This window comes from Piliocolobus tephrosceles, chromosome 4 (genome assembly GCF_002776525.5).
Source record: "Piliocolobus tephrosceles isolate RC106 chromosome 4, ASM277652v3, whole genome shotgun sequence".
NCBI lineage: Eukaryota > Metazoa > Chordata > Mammalia > Primates > Cercopithecidae > Piliocolobus > Piliocolobus tephrosceles.
Window position 1 is genome coordinate 132,963,810 of NC_045437.1, and position 13,332 is coordinate 132,977,141.

Genomic DNA, 13,332 nt, shown 5'->3' on the forward strand with positions numbered 1-13,332 from the left:
GTGCAATATGGTGAAACCCCATTTCTATTAAAAATACAAAAAGTTACCTGGGCATGGTGGTACATGCCTGTAGTACCAGCTACCCGGGAAGCTGAGGTGGGAGGATTGCTTGAACCCAGGAGGTTGAGGCTACAGTAAGCTGTGATCACTGCCCTCCAGCCAGAGCAACAAAGTGAGACCCTGTCTCAAACACAACAACAACAACAACAACAAAAAAGGCAAAAAAAGAGAAGGATACAAAAACAATGAGAGAGAATGGAAGACATACCTCGTGGTAGTACAGCCCCTGGCTACTTTCCCCCAAAATGTTGGCGACTCTGCCCTGTCCATCCTTGATTATGTAAACCCAGCTTCTCTATTTTGCTTGAACTAGTTCAAGTTCGGTTAATATTACCTGCAACTGAGAGGATCTTAATAGATGCTATTTTACAAATGAGAAAGGAGAATATGGAGGAAGTGTGATTCACCCAGGGTCACACAAAACTGGCTTTCCCATCTATTTCCACTGCACCACACTCATGGAAGTGTAGCAGGGAAATGCGCAGGTCCTTACTCTTCTTTTGGTGTTTGTGACCTTCAAGAGGATCTGGCATCATCTCTTAAAGAAATCCAACTGTTTTCTTTTTCTTTTAATGGAGTCTCACGCCATCACCCAGACTGGTCTTAAACTCCTGACCTCAAGTGATCAGCCCACATCAGCCTTCCAAAGCACTGAGATTACAGGCGTGAACCACCACACCCGGCCTCCAACTGTTTTCAACTTGGGCTCAACCCTGGGTTCCTGCTCTGCTTGAAACAATGTGTATGTTCTTGGAGTCCATCTTGTTCACTTGTCTCTTCCTAGTGCCCAACACGGTACCTGTCCTAAGCAAAAAGTGGGAGAAGAGCCTCAGTTCTTATCTGGAAAATGGAGATACTCCTGGAAGGAAAAAACTGACAGGACTGTGTTGATGCCGATTCAAACTCTAGGAGCCGAGACTTTGGTTTGGTTATTTTTGTTTGTTTGTTTTTGGAACAGAGTCTTGCTCTGTTGCCCAGACTGGAGGACAGTGGCATGGTCTTGGCTCACTGCAGTCTCTACCACTTAGCTTCAAGCAATTCTCGTGCCTCAGCCTCTCATGTAGCTGTGATTACAGACGCGCACCTGCACACCTGGCTAATTTTTGTATTTTTAATAGAGACGGGGTTTTGCCATGTTGGCCAGGCTGGTCTTGAACTCCTGGCCTCAAGTAATCCATGTGCATCAGCCTCCAAAAGTGCTGGGATTAAAGATGTGAGCCACTGTGCCCGGCCTAAGACCCAAGACTTTGTATGGGAGAAAATAATAATCCATTCATGGATTCCCTAAATAGATAATGTGCTTTCAGAAAAAAGACCCAAAAGACATGGAGTCTTCCTCTCTGGCTTTCTCGGACACCTTGGGCAAGTCAGTAACCCTGAGTATTAATTGCCTTCTCTGTAAATGGGTCCTGCCTTAGAGCACCTTGATGACTCCCTGTCACCTTTATGATCCCCCAGCATATAGGGAGAATGAAGTGAATATGGGTCTAGCCCGTAAGGCCCTCTAATGCAAAAGCTTGTGGCTACTTTACCTCCATCTCATAGATTCATTGTGCAATGCAGTTATCATGAATAAATAAATTGCTCTTGGGTAATTTTTTTTTTTTTTTTTCTTTTTTTTGAGACAGAGTCTTGCTCTGTCACCCAGGCTGGCGCAATCTCCACTCACTGCAACCTCCACCTCCTGGTTCAAGCAATTCCCCTGCCTCAGCCTCCCAAGTAGCTGGAACTACAGGCATGTGCCACCACGCCCGGCTAGTTTTTTGTATTTTAGTAGAGACGGGGTTTCACCATATTGGTCAGGACGGTCTCAATCTCCAGACCTCATCATCCACATGCCTTGACCTCCTAAAGTGCTGGGATTACAGGCATGAGTCACTGCGCCCAGCTGGGTAAACATTTTTTCATTGCTGCTTCACTGGAATTCATTAAGCTGGAGCAGGGAGGGAAAGGTGATACAGGTTACAGATGGCTGGGGCCGGGGCCAGGGCCAGAGCAGAGTTGATGGGGTCCTAGGGTAGTGGCTGAGGCTTCCTCAGGTTTCTTAGGACAAGTGCAGCTCTGTCATAATTTTCAGAGGAGCAAGGGAGTAACCACAGTTTCTTATTGTGGAAAAGGTATGCTAAAGGGGTATTTCATGGATACCCAGAAGAAAAGCCATTCTGAGGTTGTAAAAGGGCCCAGTGCAGTCCACAAGAGAAGGGCTGTCAGGAACTCAGAACCATTCTCAGAAGTAGTCTTTTTTTTTTTGAGATGGACTTTTGCTCTTGTGGTCCAGGCTGGAGTGCAATGGTGCAATCTCAGCTCACTGCAACCTCCACCTACCAGGCTCAAGCCATCCTCCCATCTCAGCCTCTTGAGTAGCTGGGGCCACAGGTGAACCACCATGCCTAATTCTGTTTTTTTGGTAAAGACGGGGTTTTGCCATGTTGCCCAGGCTGGTCTCAAACTCCTGAGCTCAGGCGATCCACCCGCCTCAGCCTCCCAAAGTGATGGGATTGCAGGCATGAGCCACTGTGCCCTGCTGGCCAGTGCACTTGACCCACCTTTCCTTCTTTTTTTTTTTTTTTTTTTTTGAGACAGGGTCTTGCTCTGTCACCAGGCTGTAATGCAGTGGCACGATCTCAGCTCACTGCAACCTCTGCCTTCCAGGTTCAAGTGATTCTCCTGCCTCAGCCTCCTGAGTAACTGGGACTGCAGGTGCATGCCAACAGCTAATCTTTGTATTTTTAGTAGAGACGGGGTTTCACCATGTTGGCCAGGATGGTCTCAATCTCTTGACCTCATGATGTGCCCACCTTGGCCTCCGAAAGTGCTGGGATTACAGGCGTGAGCCACCACGCCTAGCCCTACCTTGCCTTCTTATGGGGAACTCCAGTTAACCCTCAGTTGATGAAGGGAAGTCTTTACATAAGAATGCTGGCTAGTTTAAAATGCAGAATGATAGACTTAGAAGGTCAGCTTTTTGTAAATATTTGTGAAATAATCGATTCAAGCAAGGATCACTAATGGATGCCAAAAGCAGTACTTATAAGATTTTTGGGAACCAGGATAGTCCCAAAATGGTATGACATTGCCCCACAGATTATTTGTTAATTTACAGAGAGAAAAACATACAGTTACAAGGAGACCTTTGTCACCACTTTCAACTAGTCATCAAATTTAGCATCACGAACAGTGATGTAACCTAAATCTACAGAGCACCTGATGTCCTGCAGTGTGGCATGTACAGAATCATGGGTGAAGACTGATCTAACCATTAGATCAATGAGTCACAGTCTTCCCCATACGTTAAAATCAACTCAGGGCATTTTAAAGCTCCCCATTCCCAGTCTGCACCCAAGCTAATTATAAGAACCTCTGCAGGTGGGATCTAGGCATTAGTGTTTTGTTCCGGCTCCCAAAGTGATGTCAAGGTTCAACCCAGATCGAGAAATACTGGCTTAGAGGAAGATGTTAAAACACACCAAAAGAACATAATCAGACATGTTCAGAATATGGGATATTATTTAAGATTACTGAATTGGCTTCTTCAAAAAGTAAATTTTTTCAAGAAGAACAGTATCTTTGAACATGTGTACCAGGAGAAAAAACGAAGAAAATGAAAAAGGAGGAGAAACAAAGAAGGAAAGAAAAGGTAAGTGGGGACTGTTCTAGAATAAGAGATTTAAGAGACATAATAACCAAATACAATGCAAAACTCTTGACTGGATACTGGCCTAAAAACCATTAAAAACAGCTCTAAATTCACTGTGGAAATCTGCAATTACAAACAACCCTAGGATTTAATGGTTTGTAAAACAAAAGTTTATTTCCTGTTAAGTCACTTGTACTATCAGTTGACTATGGGTATATTCCTGATAGCTGTCTTGATCCTTGTGTCTTATTCAAAAACCCAGGAAATGATTAGAAAAGCTTCTGTACTGTGCAGTGTGCATCTTGCTGCTCACAGTATGTTTGCCGAAGCAATATGGCCAAACGCTAAGATTATAGGGCAGGAGTGTGTCATCTTCCTATAGGGAAGAGGAAAATCAATAATTTTGAGTAATGATACAATCTACTGCAACTATGTATTAGTGGATACTAGGGAATTGTTAGTTTTACAGGTATGGTAATGTTAATGTGATGTGTAAAATACTAATCTTAGGAGACACATGAAGTATTTTAGGGATGAGATAGTAAAAAAATAGATCGACAGTAAAAGCAAAAGTGGCAAAATGTTAACAACTGCTGAATCTAGTGGTGGTTTTATGGGTATTTATTATAATTTTTTAAACTTTTCTACATGTTTTGGGTGGAATTGTGCCTCCCCCAAAATATGTTGAAGTCCTAACCCATATACCTATGGATGTAAGTTTATGTGGAAGTAGGGTCTTTGCCCTCTTGGCTACTGTAAGCAATTAAAATAGGGTCATTAGGGTGGGCCTTTAGTCCAATATGACTGGTTTTCTTATAAGAAAACAGACACACACACACAGAGGAAGAATGGCACCTGAAGAAGGAAGCAGAGATTGGAGTGATGCATCTACAAGCCAAGAAAGGTCAAGGATTGTCACCCATCATTAGAAGCTAGGAGAGAGGCATGGAAATCGATGCTATCACTACTCTCATTTTACAGTTGTGGAAACTGAGTGGAGAGGGGTTAAGTGACTTGCCGAAGGTCACAGAGCCAGCAGGTGGTGGTGCAAAGATTCCAATCCAGGAATTTCAACTCAGAGCTTGAACTCTTAGCCACTGCCTGGCACTACCTCCTCTTCTCTCCATGTTTTTATTCACCAGCTCTACAATAGTTTCTGTCTGTGCTAATCATTTTAGCACCCTGAATCCAAAGAGGGATGTGTCATCCAATCCTTTAACTCATCCAATTCTTCAGTTCCCAAACATAGTTTATTCATGTGTAACCATTATGAATTTTGTCATGTCCTTGTACTACTTTTTAAATTAATATTATTATATTTGTCAACTCTCTTCTTTTTAAATCTTTTCATTGAAAAGAAACATATGTATACAGAAAAGCGTACAGTGTCCCGTTGTCTGACTATACCACAGTTTATGCATCACATTGTTGAATAGACATTTGGGTTGTTTCCAGTTTGGGGTGGTTATGAGTAGCGCTGCTGTCAGTATTTTTGTTCATGTGTAGTGTACACATGCCTGCATTTACGTTGGATGTATACTTGACTGGAATTTCTGGGTCATGGGAAAATGCATTTGTTCACTTTTTTTTTTATTTTTATTTTTTGAGATGGAGTTTCACTCTTGTCCCCCAGGCTGGAGTGCAATGGTGTGATCTCGGCTCACTGCAACCTCCGCTTCCCCCGTTCAAGTGATACTCCTGCCTCAGCCTCTGGAGTAGCTGGGATTACAGGCATCCGCCACTACACCTGGCTACTTTTTTGTACTTTTAGTAAAGACGGGATTTCACCATGTTGGTCAGGCTGGTCTCGAACCCCTGACCTCAGGTGATCCATCCACCTCAGTCTCCCAAAGTGCTGGGATTACAGGCATGAGCCACCACGCCCGGCTGCATTTGTTCACTTTTAATAGATAATTTCATACTTTCTCCAAAGTGTTTTTTGCCAATTTACATTCCCAACAACAGTGTATTAGTGTTCTTGTTGCTCCACATCCTCACTAGCAACTAATACTATTAGTCCTTTAAAACACTGTGCTGCATCATTCTGGCCTACATGTAATGGATCTTTTGTGGTATGCATTTTCATGATGATGAATAATACTGAACTTCTTAAATTTCCTATTTTATTGAGACAGGATCTTGCTCTGTCACCAAGGCTAGAGTGTAGTGATGTGATCGTGGCTTATTGCAGCCTCAACCTCCTGAGCTCAAGTGATCCTCACTACTCAGCCTCCCGAGTAGCTGGGACTACAGTCTTGCACCACCACAACAGGGTAATTTTTGTATTTGTTTGTAGAGATGGGTTTTCACCATGTTGTTGCCCACACTGGTTTTGAACTCCTGGGCTCAAATGATCTGCCTGCCTTGGCCTCCCAAAGTGTTGGGATTACAGCAGCCACTACGCTTGGCCATCTTTTCTTATTCTTTTTGGCCAGCTGGATAGCCTTTATTGAAGAACGTGTTCAAATCCCTTGTCCATTTTTTTCAACTCGTTTTTTACACTTGAATTTATGTGAAAGAAAAACTTTGTCATTACTATATATGGAAAATCAGTATCACATGCCAAAAATAGAATGACTATTAAAATAAATGAAATTCCAGCATGCTCATTCTTTGTGGTAGGAGAGTTTTTGTTTTCTTTTTCACTTGCCAACAAGGAAAGGAAGCTCTTAACATTACCAGACACATTCAAACTCATGTAAAAAGCAGCAGAACTAGATGTGGCTCAGAATTCCTTCCCTTTTCCAGTGACTTATGAAAATGTTGGAGAGGAGGCACAGATTAAAAGCCAGACAGAACTCTCTTGAGCTCTCCCTTAGGGTTAGCATTAATACCAGAGGGCATTTGTTAAGCATGTGCTGTGTGCCAGACACTGTACTAGTCACATTACCTAGGCTATCTCATTTATTCTGCACACTGCCCTTAGAGGTTGGGTTCTACAACTTTGGTGTGTGGCTTCTATGTTTGATGGCTGGAGCTCCAGCCATTGCGTCTATATTCCAGGCAAGAAGAAGAAAGAGGAAGGGAGCAGAGGGTCATATCTCCTGCCTGAACCATCTCTGTGGGTTTTTTACTGACATTAGCTGCCAAAGTTCTGCTTACATATTTTTGGTCTTTCTTATCTAAAAGGGAGGCTGGGAAATGTAGTTCTTTTAGCTGGGTGCTTGGCTACCTCCAACAACATAGGCTTTTTTTTTTTTTTTTTTTTTTTTTTGTTTGGGTTCTTTCTTTTCCCCCCGCTGGAGTGCAGTGGCACAATCTCAGCTCTCATTGCAAGCTCTGCTTCCCGGGTTCATGCCATTCTCCTGCCTCAGCCTCCCAAGTAGCTGGGACTACAGGTGCCCGCCACCATACCCAGCTAATTTTTTGTATTTTTAGTAGAGACGGAGTTTCACCATGTTAGCCAGGATGGCCTTGATCTCCTGACCTTGGATCTGCCCGCCTCGGCCTCCCAAAGTGCTGGGATTACAGGCGTGAGCCACCGTGCTCAGCTGGCTATTTTTTTTTTTTAAAGGAAGATGGAAAAATGATATTGGATGGGTGACTGGAAGCTTCTGCCACAGAAGTCAACAGGAGTTTTAAAGGGGCAAACAAACCCTGTTAGCCTGAACCATCACCCCTGAACTCTCCCAGTCTCACAACAGACAGTCTATAGAAGCAGAAGATAAAGAGGGAAAGGAAGGGATAGGAAGACTGGCTGGAAATTCTTAGTGAGACGTTACTCCCTTCCCTCTCTATACATGTCTTCACCACCATCTGCCTCACCCCCCAGCTCCCAGTGCAAAGAAAGTAGTGGGAGGGGGCAGGAAGGGGGGCTTCTAGGGCAGGAAAAAGGAGGACTGCTTCCTCCCTGTCCAGGGGTTCTAGGAAGCTGGGGACGTGCAGTTTTCCTGTAGCTGCCAGTGTAGAAAGGTACCAGGAGGGTCACTGGGAGATCCCAAATCCTGACAGCTGTCACTCTGCCACGCCTCGCACCCTCCCAAGGAATGTACGTGAATGCAGACACCAGTGACTGCATCATACTTGGAGGTTTCTGGAGTGGCCTGGGCCAATGGATGACAAGGAGCAGTCATGAGGTGTGCTTGACAAAAGATGGGGATACCCGAGTCCCTTTCAGCCTTTGGTGCCTGGAAAAAAATCATCACAGGCCTTACAAGTAGGAGCTCAGAGGTTACAGCGGGAGGAGCTTGGAGTTTTGTATAAGGTCACTGCACAAGTAAAGTCATCCCTGCTAGAGAAGGCTTGAAGAAGGAGAAAGCCGGTTGGGCCAAAGGGAGCTAAAGGTGCTCCTCTGCAAGGGATCATCAGGAACAATGGAGGATCAGGATGGTGTAAAGATGGCTCAGGAGCACCATGCACCATGTGAAGCAGGAAAACAGAGCACTTCCCAGCACCAGGCTGAAGGTCACTCACATGAGGACCCTCTGCCCTCCCTACACTCCAGCCCAGTCCTCAACATGAATGAAGCCTTGAAGAGAGGCCCATGGCACAGAGGAACTCAGAACCAGACCATACCTCCCACCTGCATCCCGGCTGTTGAATGGGAGCCGAGTGAATGAACAGACTCAGGGTCTCCCACTTTAAGCCCCTTCAGTAACAGGCCTGGCCTGTACCAGGGTTGAGTAGGAGGAAAGGGAGGAAGAAATAGGGCTTACGTAGAATTCAGATCACAGGGCCGGGCGCGGTGGCTCATGCCTGTAATCCCAGCATTTTGGGAGGCAGAAGTGGGCAGATCATCTGTGGTTAGGATTTCGAGACCAGCCTGGGCAACATGGTGAAACCTTGTCTCTACTAAAAAATACAAAACTTATCTGGGTGTGGTGGTGCATGGCTATAGTCCTGGCTACTTGGGAGGCTGAAGCACAGGAATCGCTTTAACCTGGGAGGCAGAGGCTGTAGTGAGCCGAGATCATGCCACTGCACTCCAAACTGGGTGACAGAGGAAGACCCTGTCTCAAAATAAATAAATAAATAAATAAAATTAGCCGGGTGTGGTGGCGAACACTTGTAATCCCAGCTACTCTGGAGGTCGAGGCATGAGAATCGCTTCAGCCTGGGAGGCAGAGGTTACAGTGAGCTGAGATATTGCCACTGCACTCCAGACTGGGTGACAGGGCAAGACTCAGACAGAAAAAAAAAAAAAAAAGAATTGAAATCACAGATTTGGACTGCAGAAACTGAGCTTTAAGTAATCAAAGTGACAGGAAGATTAGGAAATCTGCCCAAAATGTTGGTAAGGGATGAACCAGAATGATTTGACAGGGCATATTCAAATGTAGTGATAGAAGAAACATAATAGATCAATATTGAACTAAGATAAATCAAGAAACTGGTTATAATAAAAATAACTGGCTGGCCACGGTGGCTCACGCCTGTAATCCCAGCACTTTGGGAGGCCCAGGTGGGCAGATCACGAGGTCAGGAGTTCGAGACCAGCCTGGCAAATATGGTGACACCCCGTATCTACTAAAAATGCAAAAATTAGCCAGGTGTGGTGGTGTGTGCCTGTAGTCCCATCTACTTCAGAGGCTGAAGCAGAAGAATTGCTTGAACCCAGGGGGTGGAAGTTGCAGTGAGTTGAGATTGTGCAACTGCACTCCAGCCTGGGCAACAGAGCGAGACTCTGTCTCAAAAATAAGTAAATAAATAAATAAATAAATAAACTAACTGCTACTTTTTTGAGCACTCACAGATTGCTTTGTGACACTGTGTAAACCTCTTACAGGTCATCCCTTTTCATCTTCAGAACAATCTTACAAATGAGAAAACAAACAGAGGCTTGTAGGGATTAAAAGCCTGTACTCTCCTGCTTCATAAAATAGTTAGCACATACCATGTCCCTGGTGCTGTGCTAAGCACTCAGGATACATTATCTAGACCCATCCTCTCAGCCATCTTGTTGAGAGACATTATTCTCCTTACTTATCAGATAACTTACAAGAGATACAATAACTTCCTGCAATACTACATACGGGGAACCAGGGAAGCTGGGAGACTCATCCAGGTCGCTGTCTTTAGAGATGAATTCTACCTAGATCCTACCTACTTTCAGGGTCCTGACAGGTGGGGAAGATGAGATGACTATACTGCAAGGGAAAACATGGTGAGTGTAATAGAGTTCCCAAAGAGAAAGCACCATGAGAATCTTCAAGAAGAATATTACTGAGGATGGAAAGTAAACCCTAAATTTCTTTGAAACTCACAAACTGTTTTGTAAAATTCTGTACACAGGGAATGTAAAATGGTGTAGCTGCTATGGAAAAGAGTATAGCAACTCCTCAAAAAATTAAATATAGGGCTGAGCATGGTGGCTCACACCTGTAATTCCAGTGCTTTGAGAGGCTGAGTCTGGAGGATTGCTTGAGCCCAGGAATTCGAGACCAGTCTGGGCAACACAGCAAGACCCTACCTTTCCAAAAAAATTAAAAAATGAAAATCGAATTACCATTGATCCTGCAATTTCACTTCTGGGCACACAGCCAAAAGAATTGAAAACAGAGTCTCAGAGAGATATTTGTACAGCCGTGTTCATAGTAGCTTATGCACAATAGCTAAAGTGAGGAAGCAGCCTAAGCATCCGTTAATGAATGAGTGGATAAACAAGATATGGCATGTCTACACGGTGGAATATTATTCAGCCTTAACAAGGGATGAAATTCTGACACATGCTACAACATGAATAAATCTTGAGGACATTATGCTCTGTGAAATGAGCCAGTCACAAAAAGACAAATGCTGTGTGATTGCACTCATATGAGGTGCCTACAGTAGTCAAATTCATAGAGGCAGAAAGTACCAGGGTGGTTGCCGGGGGATGGGGAGAAGGGAACAGGGAGTTGTTACTTGATGTGTACAGAGTTTCCATTTTATAAGGTGAAAAGGGTTCTGCAGATTGGTTCATAACAACGTGAATGTAGTTAACACTACTGGATTGTATACTTAAAATGGTTAAGATGGTAAATTTTATATTCTGTGTATCTTAGCATAGTTAAAAATAAATTAAAAATTCTGCACACAACAGGTATTTATGACCTAACTGGACACTGGCTTCTATTTTTATGTCTTAAATTTTCTGTTACTTAGAAGACCACTTGCTCACTGCAGGCTGACACAAAGAAAAATAATTGCCTTTGGCATGAAAGTCATATTTCAGTTTGTCTTCCCTGATGCTGACTCATTTCATTTGTGCTAAAAGCTGCATTATGTAAATGAAATTTGCAGAATGGATGGTGGGGAGGGGAAAGAAGAAGGAATAATTTGTGTCTAAAATCTCCTTTCTCCTCTGAACCACTCTAATCTAATTTCTGGCTTGGAGTAATGTATATGCTTCCAGGAATGACTGCCTAGGTCTGTCTTGGTTTTGAGGCAGATATAAGCATTAGGACATACCAGGATATACAAGGGTATAAAATTTAGAACTATTATTCCAGAATAAATTTATGGTTACCGAGAGTTATAATTAGTATATCTGTCCTGCATTTTTGAGGCATTGCTTACATAGGTCAGGGGGAATGGATTTTATTTCTAAAGAGTCATTGATTGTGTGTCCTTAAAAGGACACATTCAAGTTAACTACTCATTCTTTCTCTCCTTAATAGGGGTTCCAGAAGTCATGAGGAAGTGGTTGATGGAGGGCTTGGAAAAAGACGTTAGGAAAAGAGAAAGAGGAAATTAAATGTATGTTGCCTATTCACACTTAACCTTGTACCCTTTAATTCCACAAATGTACTCATTCATTTAAAAAGTATTTCTTGATTTATTTTTATGTACCACGCACCACGGCTATCACGCAACAGCAAACCAGACAGCCATGCTGCCTGCCCTGTGGGGGTGGGATTCGCGGGGTCAGTTGGGAAAGACAGACCTTAGGACAGACAATTGAGTGAAATGTTGTGAATCAGGCTGGAGGCCTGGGGCAGGGAGCGGGTGTGGCTGGGGATAGTCCATGAAGTTTCCTCTGAGGAAGCAGTACTTACATTGAGACCCAGCAATGAGATCACAAGACAGCTGGCTTACAGTTTCTGGAATCCTTGAATTTTAACGTTGGGTGAACGTTTTGCCACAACATTTTGCTTGTGTAAGACTTTGGAAAGGAACCCTGAGTAGTGTGAATTTCTATATCATAGGTCAGCCAATTAAACACTGATTGAGCCCCTTCAATGTGTGAGGGCCCTGGACAATGTGTGAGGTGTCTGGGCCAACTGAGAATCTATTCTGATTTTTCAGATATCCAGGACTGATTGAATGGAAGAGATAGACAAAAGAAAAAAAAAAAAGAACTTTGTGTCCACAGGTACTGACTAGGAGGATATAATTGATAATAATAATACCTTCTGGACATAAGAAACTTATTCCAAACCATATTCTCACACGTTATTCATTGTTTTCCTCTCTCAATGAGTCTGTAGGGGAGGTAAGACAACAATTTTCTCCATTTTATAACAAAGGAAACAAATGTTGTGGGGATTAGTTAAGTGATTTGCCCAATGTCCAAAAACTTCCCAAACTAGGATAAGAACCCAGGCCTTCTGACACCAAGTCCAAGGTCCCCTCCACTCTGCCACCTTGCCTTTCCCTGCTTGTAAGGAATGAAGTAGATAGCTGTTGTCTTTGCCTGCCCAGCATTTCGCTTTTCTGACTTTGGACCAGGGAAGCCCAACTGTCCTTTCCCCACCTTCAGGCCATGTAGCCCAGGTGGACATAATCCCTCCTCACCTCTTGCTCCAGGGTGAGCACACGGCCAAGACCACTGTGAAGTCCTAGTGTGAACTGGATAAAGATCCCTCTCTCCTGCCACACACAGTCCTGCACCAGGATAAAGCCTTGCTGAATGTGACCCTCACTGGATTTCAGCCCTTGCTTGTCCTTTTTGCAATGAACAACCTGCACCAATATTTGTGGCCTTACTGATGACTGAGACCTAGCCAGTCAGGTTCTGAGATGTGGGTGTGACCCAAGCCAGGTAAATGAGACAGTCTGGCCCTTTGCTAGGATGATTAGGAAAGACAGGCTCTCTTCCCATTAGAAATGTTACACTGGTGGCCATTTGCCTTCAAGAGGGAAGAGACCACCCGAGATTTCAGTTTACAGAAAAGAAAGAAGATATGACAGATGGAGAAAAAAAATTGTTATAACATCGAGCACCATGCTTGGAGCCAGTGCTACCCCTGGACTGACAAGTTCCTAGAGGGGAGGACTTTGCTTAATATTTTTCAAAGCCTAGAACAGTGTGCCTGGCACAAGGGAAGCAATCAGCAAATATTTATTGAACAATTGAGCTGATAAATTCTTTTATTTGTTTTTGTTTTTTTTGTATATGTAACTAGTTTGTTAGAAGTCTCAATTCACTGGGGAGTATAAATAAAAGGTAACTTAATTTTTCCCAGTAACTGTTCTCTCATGTTCTCCTTTCTTACTGGTTAGCAATTTCCTTGGTGCATGGCTGGATGCAGTGGCTCACGCCTGTAATCCCAACACTTTGGGAGGCTGAGGTGGACAGATTGCTTGAGCCCAAGAGTTCTAGACCAGCCTGGACAATGTGGCGAAATCCCGTTTCTACCAAAACAAACAAACAACCAACCAACCAGAATCTCGAGCAGATCCCACAACTTCCCACGTAGAAAAATGTTCTAGTA

General features: G+C 43.7%; 1 protein-coding gene and 1 long non-coding RNA gene across 6 annotated transcripts in view; both read left to right on the forward strand.

Annotated features, from left to right (window-relative positions):
- The window catches only part of SOX30 (SRY-box transcription factor 30), a 58,948-nt gene that overhangs the window by 6,791 nt on the left and 38,825 nt on the right, over nt 1-13,332 (forward strand). For 3 of the 5 annotated variants that reach the window (XR_002733045.2, XR_002733043.1, XR_002733046.1), the window contains one exon: nt 845-1,102. The exons of 1 other annotated variant lie outside the window; for it this stretch is intronic. The gene's annotated coding sequence lies outside the window, so the exon portion shown is untranslated. Of the gene's footprint in view, nt 1-844; nt 1,103-1,688; nt 1,742-13,332 lie in introns of those variants that run through there. One more of the 5 variants, XR_002733044.2, reaches the window with a different exon arrangement.
- On the forward strand, nt 2,804-5,078 carry LOC111547167. The gene is made up of 2 exons (XR_002733047.1): nt 2,804-3,697; nt 4,518-5,078. It is a non-coding gene; the product is annotated as an uncharacterized LOC111547167 (long non-coding RNA).